The sequence below is a fragment of the Syngnathus floridae genome, chromosome 20 (assembly GCF_059516105.1).
Source record: "Syngnathus floridae isolate MCC-2025c chromosome 20, RoL_Sflo_1.0, whole genome shotgun sequence".
Taxonomy (NCBI): Eukaryota; Metazoa; Chordata; class Actinopteri; order Syngnathiformes; family Syngnathidae; genus Syngnathus; species Syngnathus floridae.
Window position 1 is genome coordinate 1,749,541 of NC_142432.1, and position 15,637 is coordinate 1,765,177.

At 39.8% G+C, this 15,637-nt stretch overlaps 1 pseudogene across 1 annotated transcript in view; it reads left to right on the plus strand.

Annotated features, from left to right (window-relative positions):
• LOC148380671 (uncharacterized) overlaps nt 1-15,637 on the plus strand; it is a 104,386-nt pseudogene that overhangs the window by 14,857 nt on the left and 73,892 nt on the right. The window contains exons 6-8 of the transcript XR_015854584.1: nt 6,418-6,553; nt 8,832-8,952; nt 9,655-9,834. The product of XR_015854584.1 is annotated as an uncharacterized LOC148380671 (transcript). The remainder of the gene's footprint in view (nt 1-6,417; nt 6,554-8,831; nt 8,953-9,654; nt 9,835-15,637) is intronic.

Genomic DNA, 15,637 nt, shown 5'->3' on the forward strand with positions numbered 1-15,637 from the left:
GAGGTCAGAAAGGGTAGCATTGAGTTCTCTCCATACAATTTGTAAAGGTCACTATAATACAATGCACTACATTTCTTTGCGTTCCATTTTCACCTCCTTATGGTCGTCTTGGGTGCATTTCCTGAATAGGCTGCATGATAAACATGTTTATATTGCAAAAGACATTCCCACTTCAAGAAATAATGACCAAGAGCTTATGTTTGCTGCCGTGGAGTAGGCGAAGGCTAAATTGCAGAACTGATTAAATGACATTTTCTTTTGTTCAAAATAAAAATCCTTTTGCCTATTCGGTTAGATGGCAGAACAGTTTTGGTATTGATCGTGACAAAAAGAGCTTGTCGGGGCAGCTGAAGTGAATGGCTAAGCATTTCCATTGTGTTAACTCATTTTAAATCTCCATTTTCACCCAACTTGTTCTTGATGCCTATTAATGCTTCTTTCAATGTTTTCACTCTCTCAATTGGTACAAAACAAACAGTCACTCACACAACAGTCTATTATATTCATCTGGGGACAATAGTGTATGACTGCTCTGATGTCTATAATGTGAAATCCAATCAAATGAAGAGCATTTAGAGCTACTTAAGGACCTTTCCAGCATGTAAACAATGCAATGAACTCTGTAATAGGAGCTTGGCTAGCATCTGATTGAATTGTCGTGTAAGGTCTTGTTGACGTACAATAGGGTAATTGGCAATGTACTGTACAGAATTTCTGGAGTCATAATTACATGACATTTAGCTTTTTGTATTCTGTGCATTAGGTAGCTTCAGACGCTACGGTCATTTGAAAACAACAATGTAAAGCTGAATCAAATGGTTGTCTGTTGGGACACTTACCATTGAAAACCCTCGTTCATGCTGTTTTTTTCTATTATTCTTTCTTGTTTGTTTCTGTTTTTCCCCCCCATTGATGTCATTTGATTTATTTTTGCACCTGTACTTGCACATGTGGTGAAAAGGGCACTGATTCAAATTCTAGCGTACAGTTCATAATGACTTGTAACCCTCAAAATACCATACAACGTTATCTGTATGGCAGGAATTTTTCAGCATTCAATGTTGAGGAATGACTTCAAATAGGCACTCGTAATTGTGCACACCATCGTTGACGGCGATCAATAGAAGCCGTTTGAGTGAGATTAAAGTTCATGTAGTGCAATTTTGCAAGCTTTTGAACATTGGAACATATTTAGACTTTGGGTAACCAATGTAATATTAATACTGTATGCGCAGAAAACAGTATTTGTATTGATGAAGTCAAAGTGAGATGTAATTTCGGTGTATGCTATGCATTAAAAATTTGTGCAAGCGTTATTTTGCTTAAGCGCACACACAAAACACATTACGTATATCTGCTGAAGTGGCAGCTGCTTGGATGGAAAACGAAACAGATGTGCGAGAGTGCTGGTAGTCAAGGGGCTGTGGTGGTTGACTATGCTAATGTTTTTCTTAATGACATTGCTGTGAGTGATAATTGATCATTTTCATTACCATATTAACTCCAATATCCCATCATGGTCAGAGCGACTCCAACCCCCACTATACTGCAAAACACACTCGCTCACAGACCCACACACAATTCTTTCACTGTACAGTAATGGATGCCTCCCTTTGAGCCTTGAAATAATTAACTAATTAGCTTAATTAAAATCAATATAGTTGCCGATACCAGTGTGCACATTTCAGGGATGTCGTCTCTATCTGCAGTCGAAGGATTTTTTTTAAAATGAATGGGGTGGGGGGTTTAATAAGTGTGCAGCATAAACAACCCGTAGAATTGAACATTTAAGGATATTTGGAGTGTGTGGGGGGCAAACTAGTATCCGTTTTTATTAAGTAAGGCAGAGTTTGGACACTCCAATACTTGATATTTAACTATTGGAGCGCAATGAGTTAATCAAGCAAAAATATGAAATGAAAGACATGAAAAGGTGAAGATTCAAATGAGAGTGAGAGACCGAGAAAGGTTCCTAATGCTGATTTATGAGTGCTTGGCGGTCTTTAGCTGAAATAAATGGCTTGTGGGAGTGGCCGCAGCATTACTCCCTGTACAGGATACTAAGTGCATTGTAAGGTCAGCCATAAGGCCAAACTTACATATGTACTGCTCTGCCCTCGTAAACCTTTGTTAATATATCAGCCACACAATGGAACTTTAACTAGTGCATCTGAAACACTCTTTGCTGAATTATTGTTCTGTAGTGCTTATGAGATTAAACTGTTTAGCTAGCACATTTCTTTGGAAAGATTTGGTGACCTCTGTGACATTTGTGGATTCAAACTTCTGATTGCTTTCTTTAAAAAAAATAAGTTAATACAATGGTAAACCTGTGGAAACAATTTGCACATACGCATACAAGTAATGCACAAAAACAGACACACACGTTTCTGCTTTTTTGGTTTTTTCCTCCGTTGGCTGCTTTCAGTTGACCTCCAAACAAAAGGCATGAAGAAGAGTGGAAAAATGAAATGATTGCGTAAATGGATAGCTATTTTCAGATAGAGAAAGAAACAAGAAGAGAAGAGATGAGAGGGTAAGGGGCAAGGAGATGAGAAAGGAAGAGACAGGAGGATATTACAAGGTTGGACGCTGCTATGACTGGAATAGAAATGAAGGCTAAATGGAAGAAAATACATACAATGACAACAGAAGAACGTGAAGTATGTCCATGAATGATTGTTGTGATTTTTTAGTTTCTCTATTCATCAAAGCACCATCAGTTTCAGTTTATCCACACCTACAATATAGAGATACTGGATTTAATTCATTGCTAGACTTCAGCAACTTCTTTTCTGAGGACTATAATAGTCAATTTGTGATACCAATAATGATTAATGTGCAGTTATTATTATTATAAGTGGTCGCAGTAATGCTTTGATTCAGTATAGTTGCAATATGTTACAATTCCACATTATTTATGATTGCTAAGTCTAATCAGAACCATTTGCATTTTTTTTATATACATAACTGTACAAAAAGATATTTATGGGATGCAACCAATATTCAATTGTCCACTACTGCTGATATTGAATGAAACTATATATATATTTTTTTGTATCATTTTATAAAACAGAAAACATGTATAATGCTGTCACAAACAAATGGGTTTATCGTCACTCTAACATTGGTTAGACTCATTACCATAGGAAGCAGGATTTTTCATAAGACTGCGACCACTGGTGACGGATTACCAACACAACGCACATGTGCAGTTGTGCACCATGATCCATAATGAGACCTTATTCCGGACACCCGGCCGTGCTGCCTGTAAATTCTATCCGTCACTCTGCACGTACATACTTAATCAGCTAATGTTGTTTTATTCCTTGTTATTAATTTGCTCCCTTTTGTGATTTATCTAAAGTGCTCTGCATCACAATAATATTTTGTCTCCTTTCCAGTTGAGAGCAGCAGAGCATTAGAGGAGGCAGTGTGCTTATTCATGTACTTAAGGGATTGCATCTGTAATGAATTGACTAGCTGTTTAGGCCACCCTACGTTGCCTACTACTCACCTTAATAATGTAAGCAGGTCATAACTCCTTCTAACCCAAACGGGCAAAGGTATGCTTATAAAGACATGCACATATTCATTCAATACTTCTATATTAGCCGCTGACCTCTACGTGTGCTGGGTCCTTTCAGTGCAGCTCCATTGGAATATCCATTTTTATGTTTTGTGTCTGGCAAGAAGCACAAGTGTCTCTTAAGATTTATTTCAATTCTTGCATTTAATTTTCAGATTTTTTTTCTTAGGTTATGGCCTTGTAGCAAAAAAAACCAAGATTGAATAAACAGGAGGCTGAATTAATCATTTGAAATATATCATGTAATTCAAAATTGTAAGAAATATATTTTCTGACTGACAGTGGTAAAGGACACCATCAGCATTAAGTGATGCATGTCACATTTGAAATACTTTTAAATAGTGTCTTTAGTCCAGAGTTTAGTCTGACTCTCATCCCTCTCATTTTTAAAATGCTATCGTGTGTGAGTTTCTCGTAAAATACCAATGGAAACAATTTGCACACGTACAAGTAATGCACAAAAACACACACACACACACACGCGTGTTGACCAATGAGTCATTGCTGTCAGTATCGATTTCCTTTTCTCCGAATGACCTCTGTCACCGCAACGATAGAGTGCCTGATATTTCACCAGTATCGCAACGACTCTGCCTCTCTTTTTCACACACTCCATCACTTCATAATATTTTTTATTTCACTTTTTTATTTTATATATGTTATGCCTCTTCCTGTGTTTGTTAGCTCGTGGCGTTCAGCTAAAAGATTGGCGACACTTTGTCTGTCAGACAATGCAACACTTCTCCCAGTACCAGTTACAAATTCTTAGGTGTTCACAATTTCTTTGGACACAGGAGGTCCCCACTGCTGACACAGACACATAAAAAAGGCCACGCTGGAGTTTGCAATCTCCTACCTGGAGAAGCCAAAATCCTTCTGTGAGAATGTCCTGTGGACAAATAAGATTTTTTTACAAAAAAAACAGGGCTGCATAAATGTGTGTCTTGTCCTTCTCACACGATCATCCTGTTGCCGCTGTGATCAAGATGCTAAATTAGAGGAGTAAGGACAGGGGCAGTGCAGTTTACACCTCCAATCCCAGCGTGTGCTGTCAAGCTTGATTGCACTTTACAACACCGGAGAAAATCACATTCATTTCCCTAAAATGAGCAGAATTGCTTCAGTATGTCAGAGCAGCTGACTTGCAATGTAAAGTCCTCAGATGCCCTGAGATTGAGCCGAGAACTTTGGGACTGGATCGATTTCTTAGACCGTCCCCAAAAGTATGTATTCTCTTCAGGCACTCTAATGTGTTAACTTCATGAGAAACTAAATACATAGATGCATACTAACAGATCTCCCCATGTAGCGACAGAGGGGGGGACAGTCAAGTTGGCCTTAGGGACTGGCTCCGCCTCCTCAGGGAGGCTGAGCTCCACAGCAGATAAGCGCATCAGTACTCCCCCATGGCAATATGTAATTCCCTAAATGATGTTTCCCACCAGCATGTAATGCTGAAAAATAAAAACCCCTAAAGACTAGGCCTCTGTTTTTAGACCCCCCTTCGAAAGGGTGATTTTAATAAGTTTCACACTATACAAAACTTTTCTGGATTCAAATCGTAATACTCATGTGCTATCATCAGCAGATGTCGTATGAAAATTTAAGAGCATTCTAGAGGGAGAGTAACACATGGGTAGCTTGACAGCCCACAGTGTATAACCAATTAGAGCTCGCAGCCAAATCAGTTTTGTGGTGCACATCAAGTTTTTGACATTTCTGCCATATTTGATCCAAAGGGCATAATGGATTTGCAGTCAGCGACGTGATGGTGGGACTATTTACATCACACCTTGAGCGCTTTAAATGGCTGCATATAAAGTAAGAATAAAATAAATGAAATGAGTAAATCAGGTCTCATGAAATGAAATGACAGGCAGGTTGAAACAGCGGGTGAGTTGTGTGCGTGTGTGTGTTTCTTGCCACCAGCGTCAACATTAAACACATCAGATTGAAGCCACCCTCTAGGGTGGCATCACTCAGCCAGGTGTGTGTACTTACGTACGCAGCCGTGTGGTGAAATCCTCAATCTTTTATCTACTTTTCCATTCCCTGTGTTTTTATTTATTTATTTTATTTTTATTTATGTTTTCCGTTCAAATGGTGCACACGACACACACACACACAATGATCTATCAATGTATTGATGTGCAAGTGAGTGTCATTTTTTTTTCCCCCTCTCTCTTTCTGCTTCCATCACATATTTTTTATTATTATTTTTTTTCTAATTTCCTTTAGTAAACTCTCCCAGAGAGTTTTGTACTTATCGTGAGTGCTGTGTTGGAAAGTTAGTCAGAAAGAAAAAAATAGCTTTGATTGAATTCATAATGTCACATGGTAAAGGTAGACACATGCATATCTTGTTTTTCCCTCCCCCTGACAGTACCCCTTGGCGTCACAGATATTTTTAAACTCCAGATATTTCGGTTTCTGTCATTTGCAAGGCCTTAAGTTTTCCATTTTCCGCCATTACCTGCAGCTGCCATGCACCTCCCTCTCTCTCTCTCTCAGGACAGGATGCGGAAATGTCTCTTTTTCTCCATATTGACTTTCCCAGGTCAGGCTCCTCTTCCTCCTATTAGCTCAAGCTAACTGATCAATACCCGACCCTGTGGTAGGCTGCTTGTGTGGGGACTACCACCAGGATGTCTCCCCATTGCATGATCTCATAACTAATAATCAGATCTTATCCATAATGTTACAGCTGACCTAGCCGCTGCTACAGCAGCTCTAATGACTACGTCAATCAATCATGACCGCTTAAGTGCATGCATACTCTCTTCTTTGTGATTCAACGTGTCTCTTTTCCTTTTTCGCTGTTTCCCCAGCTGCTTAGTGGTGACGTGCGGTGATGGGTCATGGATAAACAGCTGCCAGGGAAGGAGGGAGCCTGAAAAGTTCATGTAGAAAGATGGAGATCCGTGAAAGACAGAGGGAGCTCCGCAGGGGATCTTCAACAGTTAGGTGTGTAAGGGTGAGATTTGCCATGTATTTCTATGAGGGTGCGCTTGTGTGTGTGTGTGGCAGCGTGCCAGGTGGTGCCATCTGGCTGCTTGACAGCACTCCTCTCATTAACAAGGAGGTTAATTGCTGTGGCAGCACCCAAGCTGTTTCAAACATCACCCTAGGGAGAGCAAGGCAACAGACCATTTACTTGTTTGTGTGCGCACAGTCATGCGTGTGCATGTGTGTGTGTGTGTGCAAGAGAGAACTCGCACACATAAAAGAATAACCTGTTGTGCATTAACCTTTAAATGTGAATAGTGACGTGTGCAATTTTTTTTTGTGTGTATGCGCATTTGTACGTGCTTGCGCATATATGCCAGTCAATTTGAATGTTTGTGTTCTTATGAATTATGCCCCATTGCTGTAATGGTGTAGAAAAAATTAGGTTTACAAAGCCAATGTCTATAGCCCTGAGGGCAAATGCACACACACACGTCAACACAAAGACACACACACACCCCCGCATACAGGGCAAGGGCAATGAGGAGCAATTTGCATGTTATTACTGCATATTCATGACAAATTTTGTTAGCTTTTGCCTAATAGGGCCGAGTGACAGGTTGAGAAATTGAGAGCCTGCTTTAATAAAACACACTCGCACACAAGTACACACGCTTAGTCTCTTCTCCGTCACCCAATAATCATCATGACACTAAGTAGGAATCCCCCTTTCATCTGCTGTGATATTGCAGCATTTTTTACGCTCAGATACTTTATTATATATAACAATAGTCACATAGCCTCATTTGTTGGATGCATCATTAGGAACACGCCACGTGACAGCGCACACTCACACAGCGGTGGCATCAGTCAACACCATGACCTTCTGGCATCCCAGTAATGACATTGCGATATGCGAAGCTAATAAACAACGCTTCCAAAAGTCATTTTTTAGACCAACTCTCACTTTAATCGAGTGAGCGTAACAGGAAGTTTCAAAATTGCATATTGCCGAGTTGTAATAGGAACTATAAATACCTTTCAAAGTGCCCCTTTGGTTCGCTTCTAGTCGTCAGACATGCCATCGTTATTGCGGTTTTTACATTAGGATTCTCATAAAAAGGCAACAAATATCAAATAGTATTGCATGTACTTCATCTAGATAAAATGAAAAAAAAATAAGACTTCCAGATATAGACATACTAGCTTTATATTAGCAATGAATCCATTGCTCATATTCCTAAATTTGTTTTGCTCAAGAACAAATCTATTAAAATTGCCGCTGTACCTTTTCCCCTTTGTCTCCTCTTGTCGTTCAGTTGAACAAAATATTTGTATACTTTTTATTATCCTTGAATAAAATGCTCGGCAAAGTGATCACTCAAAACAAGTGCACCTTGTTGTGAACGTCTGACAGAAAGCGATAGCGAGACACATTCTTTTGGCTTGAAACACAAGCAGACTGTAATCTAAAGTCATCTATGGCTTTCACGCCATTTGACTGAAAAGTTTGTTTTGCAGAAGTGAAAGATTTAACTCTCGATGCTCTCTATCCAGACTTGTCACTTTTGTCAAACGCCGTCTTTCCCTCCTCGCTGCTTGCTTGGCACCAACGTGCAGACACGCTTGATCAAATACCAGTTTTAACATTTTTAATCTGCGCAAAGTTTCATCTGAACAGGCTAGTAAATATCAAATTTGTGTGTGTGTGTGTAAGAGAGAGAGGGAGTGAGCGCGCATGGGATTGTGCATACCTCTTTATGCCTGTGTGTTTGTGAACTGTGTGATGTTTTTTTTTTTTTTTTCTCTCCTTTGCCATCTTGGGTGTGTGACAGCTGTCACTGGTGACTTCAGGAGTTTTCTGGGCAGAGTTCGCATATTTTTACAGTTGGGACGCACACACACAAGTCAGATTCGTTTGACATCATTTGGTGCAACTTTAACATCTTTTTGCGCCTTGTGAATCAACTTGGAACTACATGTAACATTTTATTTGGATTTTGTCTGGAGTGTAATATTTAAAATGTACATCATCCTTTTCATTATCTTGTTCATATCAAACAGAATATTTTTATTAGACTCTTGCCGACAGTTCTCTATGATTCGATAATGCTTGAATTATTTTTGATACTTTTAGAGAGGTAATTATTTTGTGTTTATTGTTTTGATTGAGGTTTGCAGTGTTTTTCTAGCTCGACAAGTAATAACCAAAATAATAATAATTTCCAAAACACTGTCTGTAATAGAGCTCAGCAACCTCAGCTTTAAAAAGTGGACAATGTTTCTTTTGTTACAGTTCTGATTGTCTGGTCCGGAATACTTTTGGTGCAGAAGAGCCAACAACCTGCATACAAATTCAGCATCCCGTGTCTGATGTGACCTGCAAGTCGAGGAAGAATACTTTGCAAAATGAAGAGGTAACTCACTCCTAACTTTGAAATATTTCCAAATAAAATGTACGAGTCTACTTCTAAATTGATGTCAATAAAAATCTCCTTCCTTAGTTTGAAATTTCTGATGATTTAAAACTTATTTACTCAGCCCCTTATTTAGTAAAAAAAGCCTCATGACAATGAGCTCCCTTCAAAAGCATCCTCACTTTTAATCTGCCCTTTGAGCCCATCTTAAAAATGTGAAAATTCGTCATCATGCTGTTTTTCTTTGCATGAAGCTGCAATCTGGAACCTTTTAGCCCCAATTAAAACAAGTTCACACGCTTAACAATGCAACCGATGCAACTTGAATTCCTCGTGCTACTAAATCTTTTCATCTGCATTGAAATGAGTAGCTATCTACGCAGTGTTTTCATTCCTTCGCCTACACTATTATCTATCCTGTTGTGTAAGCATGCATGTTTATTTGTTGAGGTATTGCATTCCGCAGTTGACCTTGTGTCGCCTGTGTCAGTCTCACAGAAAACCACAATAACATTCGGACTAACTGTGCTTCACTACATTATGATTGCAACCTTTTTTTTTCTTCCCTGTAGTAAATACAAAATATGCAACAAGAACAGGAATCTGGACATAATTTAAAAATACTTCTCTATGGTGCGGTATTTTAATGTTTCCAAATCCTACAGTGCAATTTGCAGCTTTTTATGTTTATGCTTATTTTAGGTGGCAAGTCATATGCTTGAGCTCCAAATGAAGTTGGCACACTTCCAGAGTGAGATTTCCTGTCTGCAAAGCCTCCAGAAAGACAACATGAAGGAAATTGCTGAGAAAGACCTCAGCATCACTAAACTGCAAGCAAGCATTTTGCTGCTGCGACAGGAGCGTGTCAACACACATGCTCAGGTGCGTAGAAACACACGTCTCATTTTGCTTTACAGGATCATGCCTTCAATTGATGTCTTGATGTTGTAAGGGAATTCTAAATGACCTCTCATCATTTATTTTCTCTCTATATATATCACAACAGATGGAGATGAGTAGGGCAGACATGCCAAATGTTTAAAAGTGGGCTGAGGGAAGCTGCTATTTAGAATGTGGAGGTGAACGTATTTATACAGCAAATAGATCCAAAACCTTTTGCCAAAAATGGATGACAATATGGAAATGAGGCGGCATTAATTCTCCTCAGCATCCTTTCGTTTTAATCGACTTCCAGGATGAAAATGAGTAACTCCATCATTAACCGAGGGAAGATCATTTCAACTAATTAAAGACCAACATGGTTTTCCAATTACAAAATTATTTAAACTCGCATCCATGCTTCATCTGCTGTGTGTGGTTGCTTTGTATTGAATTTCATTTTTATGCATTATTTACTCAACAATGCGATTTTGTGTTTTTAACCCTTGCAACGCAAACAAAACAACATATTTACATTGCTGGCATACACTCGTGAGTGGTAGGAAAAAAAACAGCAAAACACTTCACCTTAATTCAGACCTCAGACACTCCCCCCCCCTCTTTCCTTCCATCCGCCATCTCGCCACAACGGCTTCAAATTAATCTGCAAAATATTGATTTGAGGAGCACGGGAGTGGTGGGGGGAAGTAGGGGTGCACGATTGCGGCCGCATATTAATAAGAACGGCCCGCTCTTCATCTCTCCTCTATACTTTAAGATCCTCATATCTTCATAATTGATTAATGTTCCTTTGTGAAGTGGGAATGAATAATACATTAGTGGGCCTGCTGCACCCTCAGGCTGATGAGAAAATGTTTAATTTCAGTAAATGTAACGCTCCCCTCTCCCTCTCCTTCCCTCGCTTTCATTCTCCCTCTCTGCTTATTTGTGAGTGCTGAAGTTTGTTTGTGAGCTGAACACTGGAGTGTTGTGGATTTGCCCCCCCCCCCCACCACCACCACCACCACACTGTTGCCTTGAAGGGTATGTTAAGCATCAGAAACAAAAGACAGCAAGTTGTCTTAAAAAAAAAAAAGAAATCACCCCACGGCTATTTTTTGCACACGTTGCATCAGAATGCATCATTAATTTGTGCTGCATCAGGCAGCAGCAATCAGTGGAAAGATGCAAGCAACCTGGCACTAACCTCTTTAACAGCTTGGAAAGGTGCGAGTTGGGTGACACGTGCAATGTCATGACTGGCACCGCTCGCTGCTCATCTGGCTGACAGCGCTAATTATGTTAAACAGACGGCTAATGATGATGATGATGAGGGATTTGAGAGCTTCAGCATTGAGAGAGAGCCAAGCGCTTGTGTATGTATGTGTGTGCTAGCGTTGGTGGGCTCAGCGGGGCATCTGGCACCTGATGGCGAGCATCTGTGTACGTTGAAAAGATAAACTATGAAGTGTACACCCACAGGTCCCACTTCATGCCTACTTAGCACTGCCTCATTTTCATTTGAACGCATACGAGGCTTCATCTATGCGCGCAAATTGAATAAACAATACTTATCCTTTAACAAGGATCCTAATTAGTTATGCTAATGAGCCCAGATAAGCCAATTAACGTCATGAAGTGGTTTTTATGTGTGTGTGCCCGAGAGCATATCAGAGACACTTAAGAAAACACATTTGCCTAATTAGCGTTCATTGACATAGACATGCTTTTATTTATTTATTTTTTTCCACGTCTTTATTGTTCTGCTTTCAAACACATCGTAATAGGCTTTTCCATACTCGGAGAAATAATGAATGCGAGGATATATGCACACGCCTGCCCTGCTGCCAATCTTTGGATCCACATGGGCGTGTATATTTTTACAAGTTTTATGGTAGATTAAACAGAGTGTGTATTTTTTCAGTGCGTGTCTGCCTGTTCCATTAGTTTATGTCTTTAGAAGTACAATTGGGCTTCAAGTTCTTTCTGTTTATTTAAAACCTTCAGTCTGCGCTCCCCTCCTAATAGTGAGCCGTGTTTCCTCTCGTTTAGCTTCGCCACTCATTATGCGGGCCATGTGGAAGAGACAGTGTTTAGAGAAGAGGGACAAAGTTGGGAGGGAGAAAATGAATACGAGCAAAAGCCAACCAGAGAGAAAAAGACTGCTAAATGAAATTGTCTTTGAACCTGACCACAATTTCTAATCGTGAGGAATGAGGGGGGACATTGGACAAAACTGTCTTTGTGAGAGTAGAAAGTATGCAAGCTCCTTAAATTTTCCAGTTTGAGGTGTTTTAAAATAATCAAATATATAATTGATGTGAAATTGCATGAAATATGTAAGTAACATTAAGTAGACTTCTTTTCAGCGACGCTTAAAAAGCCTCGCTGTATTTTGGCATATTTTCAGAGAACTGGTGCCTAACATTCCAGACAAAAGTATGCTCCTGCAATCCTGACCAAAGTTTTCTCATTTGAAGATGGAGGAAAATTTATACTAATTATACTTCTCATCAGAGCAGATTCCGCAGAGACAGCAACCACACAGCTTTATATTTATTTTCTTATTGAAACAACTTAAATGGATAACTCAAGTCTTGCTTTTGAAGTGATTTCTTTTTTTTCTTTTCGTCACGGAGAAGGTACACGCATTTATATTTGCCCATAGGGTGAGATTAGTGCAGATGGTACCTAAAGAGATTAGAATATACACTGCAAGTCAAATCAGGTAAAATAGCAATTTAAGAAAAGAACTTTTAAAGCATCTTCCCTTTGAGGACTGCATTCATACCGTTTTACCCATCCTATAGTTGCGTTAATATGTATTGTAATCAGGGTGCCCAAAATGATAGAAACCATCTCGGCCCCAGATGATAATCTTTTATGACTCATAAAATCCCTCTGCTTTTATTTTGGTATTTTGCTGTGTTGTGGGCTTTCACCTTTGGGCAGTGAATGTCTTGCCAGCAGCTAATAACCCAACAGCCGGACCTGCTGTCTTTAGAGACACCAGATGGCCTGAATACAGACATCTATCTTTTAACCCCCACGCCGATTGTTTTACTCTATTTGGGACTACCATCTTTGATTTAGGACCATTTGAAGCAGCACAATGAAGAACCCCCGTGAGTGGATTTAGGGTTGACTCACTGCTCAAACTACAAGATTGTTTCTCTTGTGACTGAGCACACAAGTTTATACTTTTTGAAAAACAACAAGGGGGTCTTTTTGTACGATGCACTTGTTCAAGTTGTTTGAAAAGAACTGCAGGTTGGTTACAGACAAGGCAGTCTAAAGTCAACCTGGCCTTTTGATATTATATATAAAAAAAAAAACATCAGTGGTGAAATGTACTGTACTGGCCAAAGCTTGTGTTGTATAGTGAGGAGACTTTAATACTCTGTGTAGGCCTTAAATGGGTGTGCGAGGCTAATATCAGCTCATGCTCACATCAGCTGAGTCATCTCCTCTGTGTCCTTGGCTTATTAACCGATTTAAGGCTGATTAGATCAGTCTTGCACGGACATGCACTGGCACACGCGCACGCATAACGCACCGAATTTGAATATCAAAATGAAATTGCTCCACCAGTGAAAACTAGATTAATTCCAAAATGTTTGCATCAAGGTGTAGGTAAAAGCGATGACCGTGCATCTTTTTTTAATGCACCTTGCAGCGTTTTAAGCCATTTATGACATTAACTAATGCTCATGTTATGCAAACACACTTTTGCAAGTCCAAGCCACTTACGCCAAGCCTACTTGATGATCCCTTTCTCCTCCTTTGCTTTGATTTGACTTCATGAGATGATCAGCATAGCTATTGATTTTGCACTCTATATGATGAGCTCAAATGCATATGGCATCTCCATAATACCATGCCATAATTCCGAGATGATGATGATGTGTGCCAGAGTGCTGTGCATGCCTGATTCTTTTAATTCCAGCAGACATGCCTCAGGAGTATTGAAGTTTAGCGGACCTTATGAACATTGTTCACCTCATCGCCAGCTTCCTACCATATCATCATAGTTTGGGTTTTCCAGTCTGAGTCCAATTTCAGTCAAATACCAACATGATGAGTACAGCAACACAGAATCCTCTCACCATCTTAATTTTTGTCATGCCTTCCATGGGCAGAGTCCACAGTGAGGAGATGAAGACACATTGGTGTTAATGAAAAGCCCTTCTAAACTCTCCTCCCTGCATGAATGTTTAAACATGCTTGTCATAACATTCATTCGCTCACACATGACAGCCAGCATCTGCAGCTGCCTCGCTCGCCCCTCAATATTTTATCACACCAGCCCTCCGAGCCCCCACACTGGCACAATGTCTGCGCGTTGAAGTATTACGGCTAAAAACCGATTGTGTTCTGGACCAAGTGCACGTAATAATGGAGTGTGAATTTCACAGCTCATAATAGCACAACTAGTCAGTTTGAAATATAAACAAGTGCAAATGAGGTGAATGTGTTTGCAAATACAAGTAGAGGGGAATTAAATCTGTTAAGGTGAGAAGCACTCAAGCAATTTTGAACACCTTGGAATTCAAATGTCATTTTAGGTAGAGGTAAGCCGGTATGGTCTCACAAAATGAGTTCAAATAATTCTTTTTACACACCCGCCAAAAGATCTCTGCATGTGTCATAGGTCAAGTTACGTTACTTAAAAAAATCCTAATGATAGCACAAGGGAAGAAAAATAGCTACGCTTAATCCAACAATAAAAGCAAATCTAAAACAATCTAATCTGTAAATAATCCAAGACCCAAATAGCTCTGCTATCTCGAACATGTATAAAATGTCAGGTTAGCAGTCGTGACCTTGGTGTCTGACAGAATGGAGTTCACCATGGTAACGGTTGGCCGGCATCCCCCTCGACACCACCTTCTCATCACTCCCCACCACTTCTCACTGACTCACAGCCAATTTGATTGGATGCACAATTGAAATGTCATGCCTCAATAGCACACGCACGCACGCGCATACTCAACCGGACTAACCAGATGGAAACATTGGGGCGAAAGAACAGGGGCACATCAAACGATCCAAAATGAGAGAAACCCCAGACAAAAGTAATGCAGTGAAAACAGTTACGGCGGGCCTTCTGGCTGTGAATTTGAGGAGCAAGAAATGGGTCCTATCTGAATATGTTTGAATCACAGTTAGCAGGTTAACGTGTTGTGGCGGAACTATGCTCAGAGCGTCAATGTCGAGAGGCCTCTCATAGATGCTGAAAGCGGAATCAAATGAATATCAATGTAGAAGCAATTACCTCAGGGAAATGCTGTCTGTAGGTTAGCTTTGCAAGTGCGCATGGCTCACCTTTAGCAAAGTGGAAGCAGACAGCACAGATGTATATTCGTTTTTATCCCCACTAACAAGCCTGTCTGCCCAGCTAAAATAGAAATGTCCAGAAGACATCTCCCCCCCCACCCCGCTCCCCCTCACTTGGTTTCACCTAGACACACACTCCTTTAAAAATATGAATTATGGAAAGGGACCGTCTGATGCAATTTTTAAGAATTCAAATACAAAAGCGGCTTGAGAATTTGCAGCATATATAAAGGATGAAAGATTTTTTCCTTTCAAATCATGCTCACCTTAGAAATATTCCAAGCATCCCTGCAATTGGCAGGCAACCTGCACAAAAGTCAACTTTAATAAACATTTGCAAGAGAATGAATAAAACTGCATAATGACGTGTTTGCAAAATGTAATTTTTTATTTATTTAAAAAAATATACCTGCAAACATCACAGTTGGTATTATTTTGAGGTTGCAAAAACAATTGCACAATGTAGATA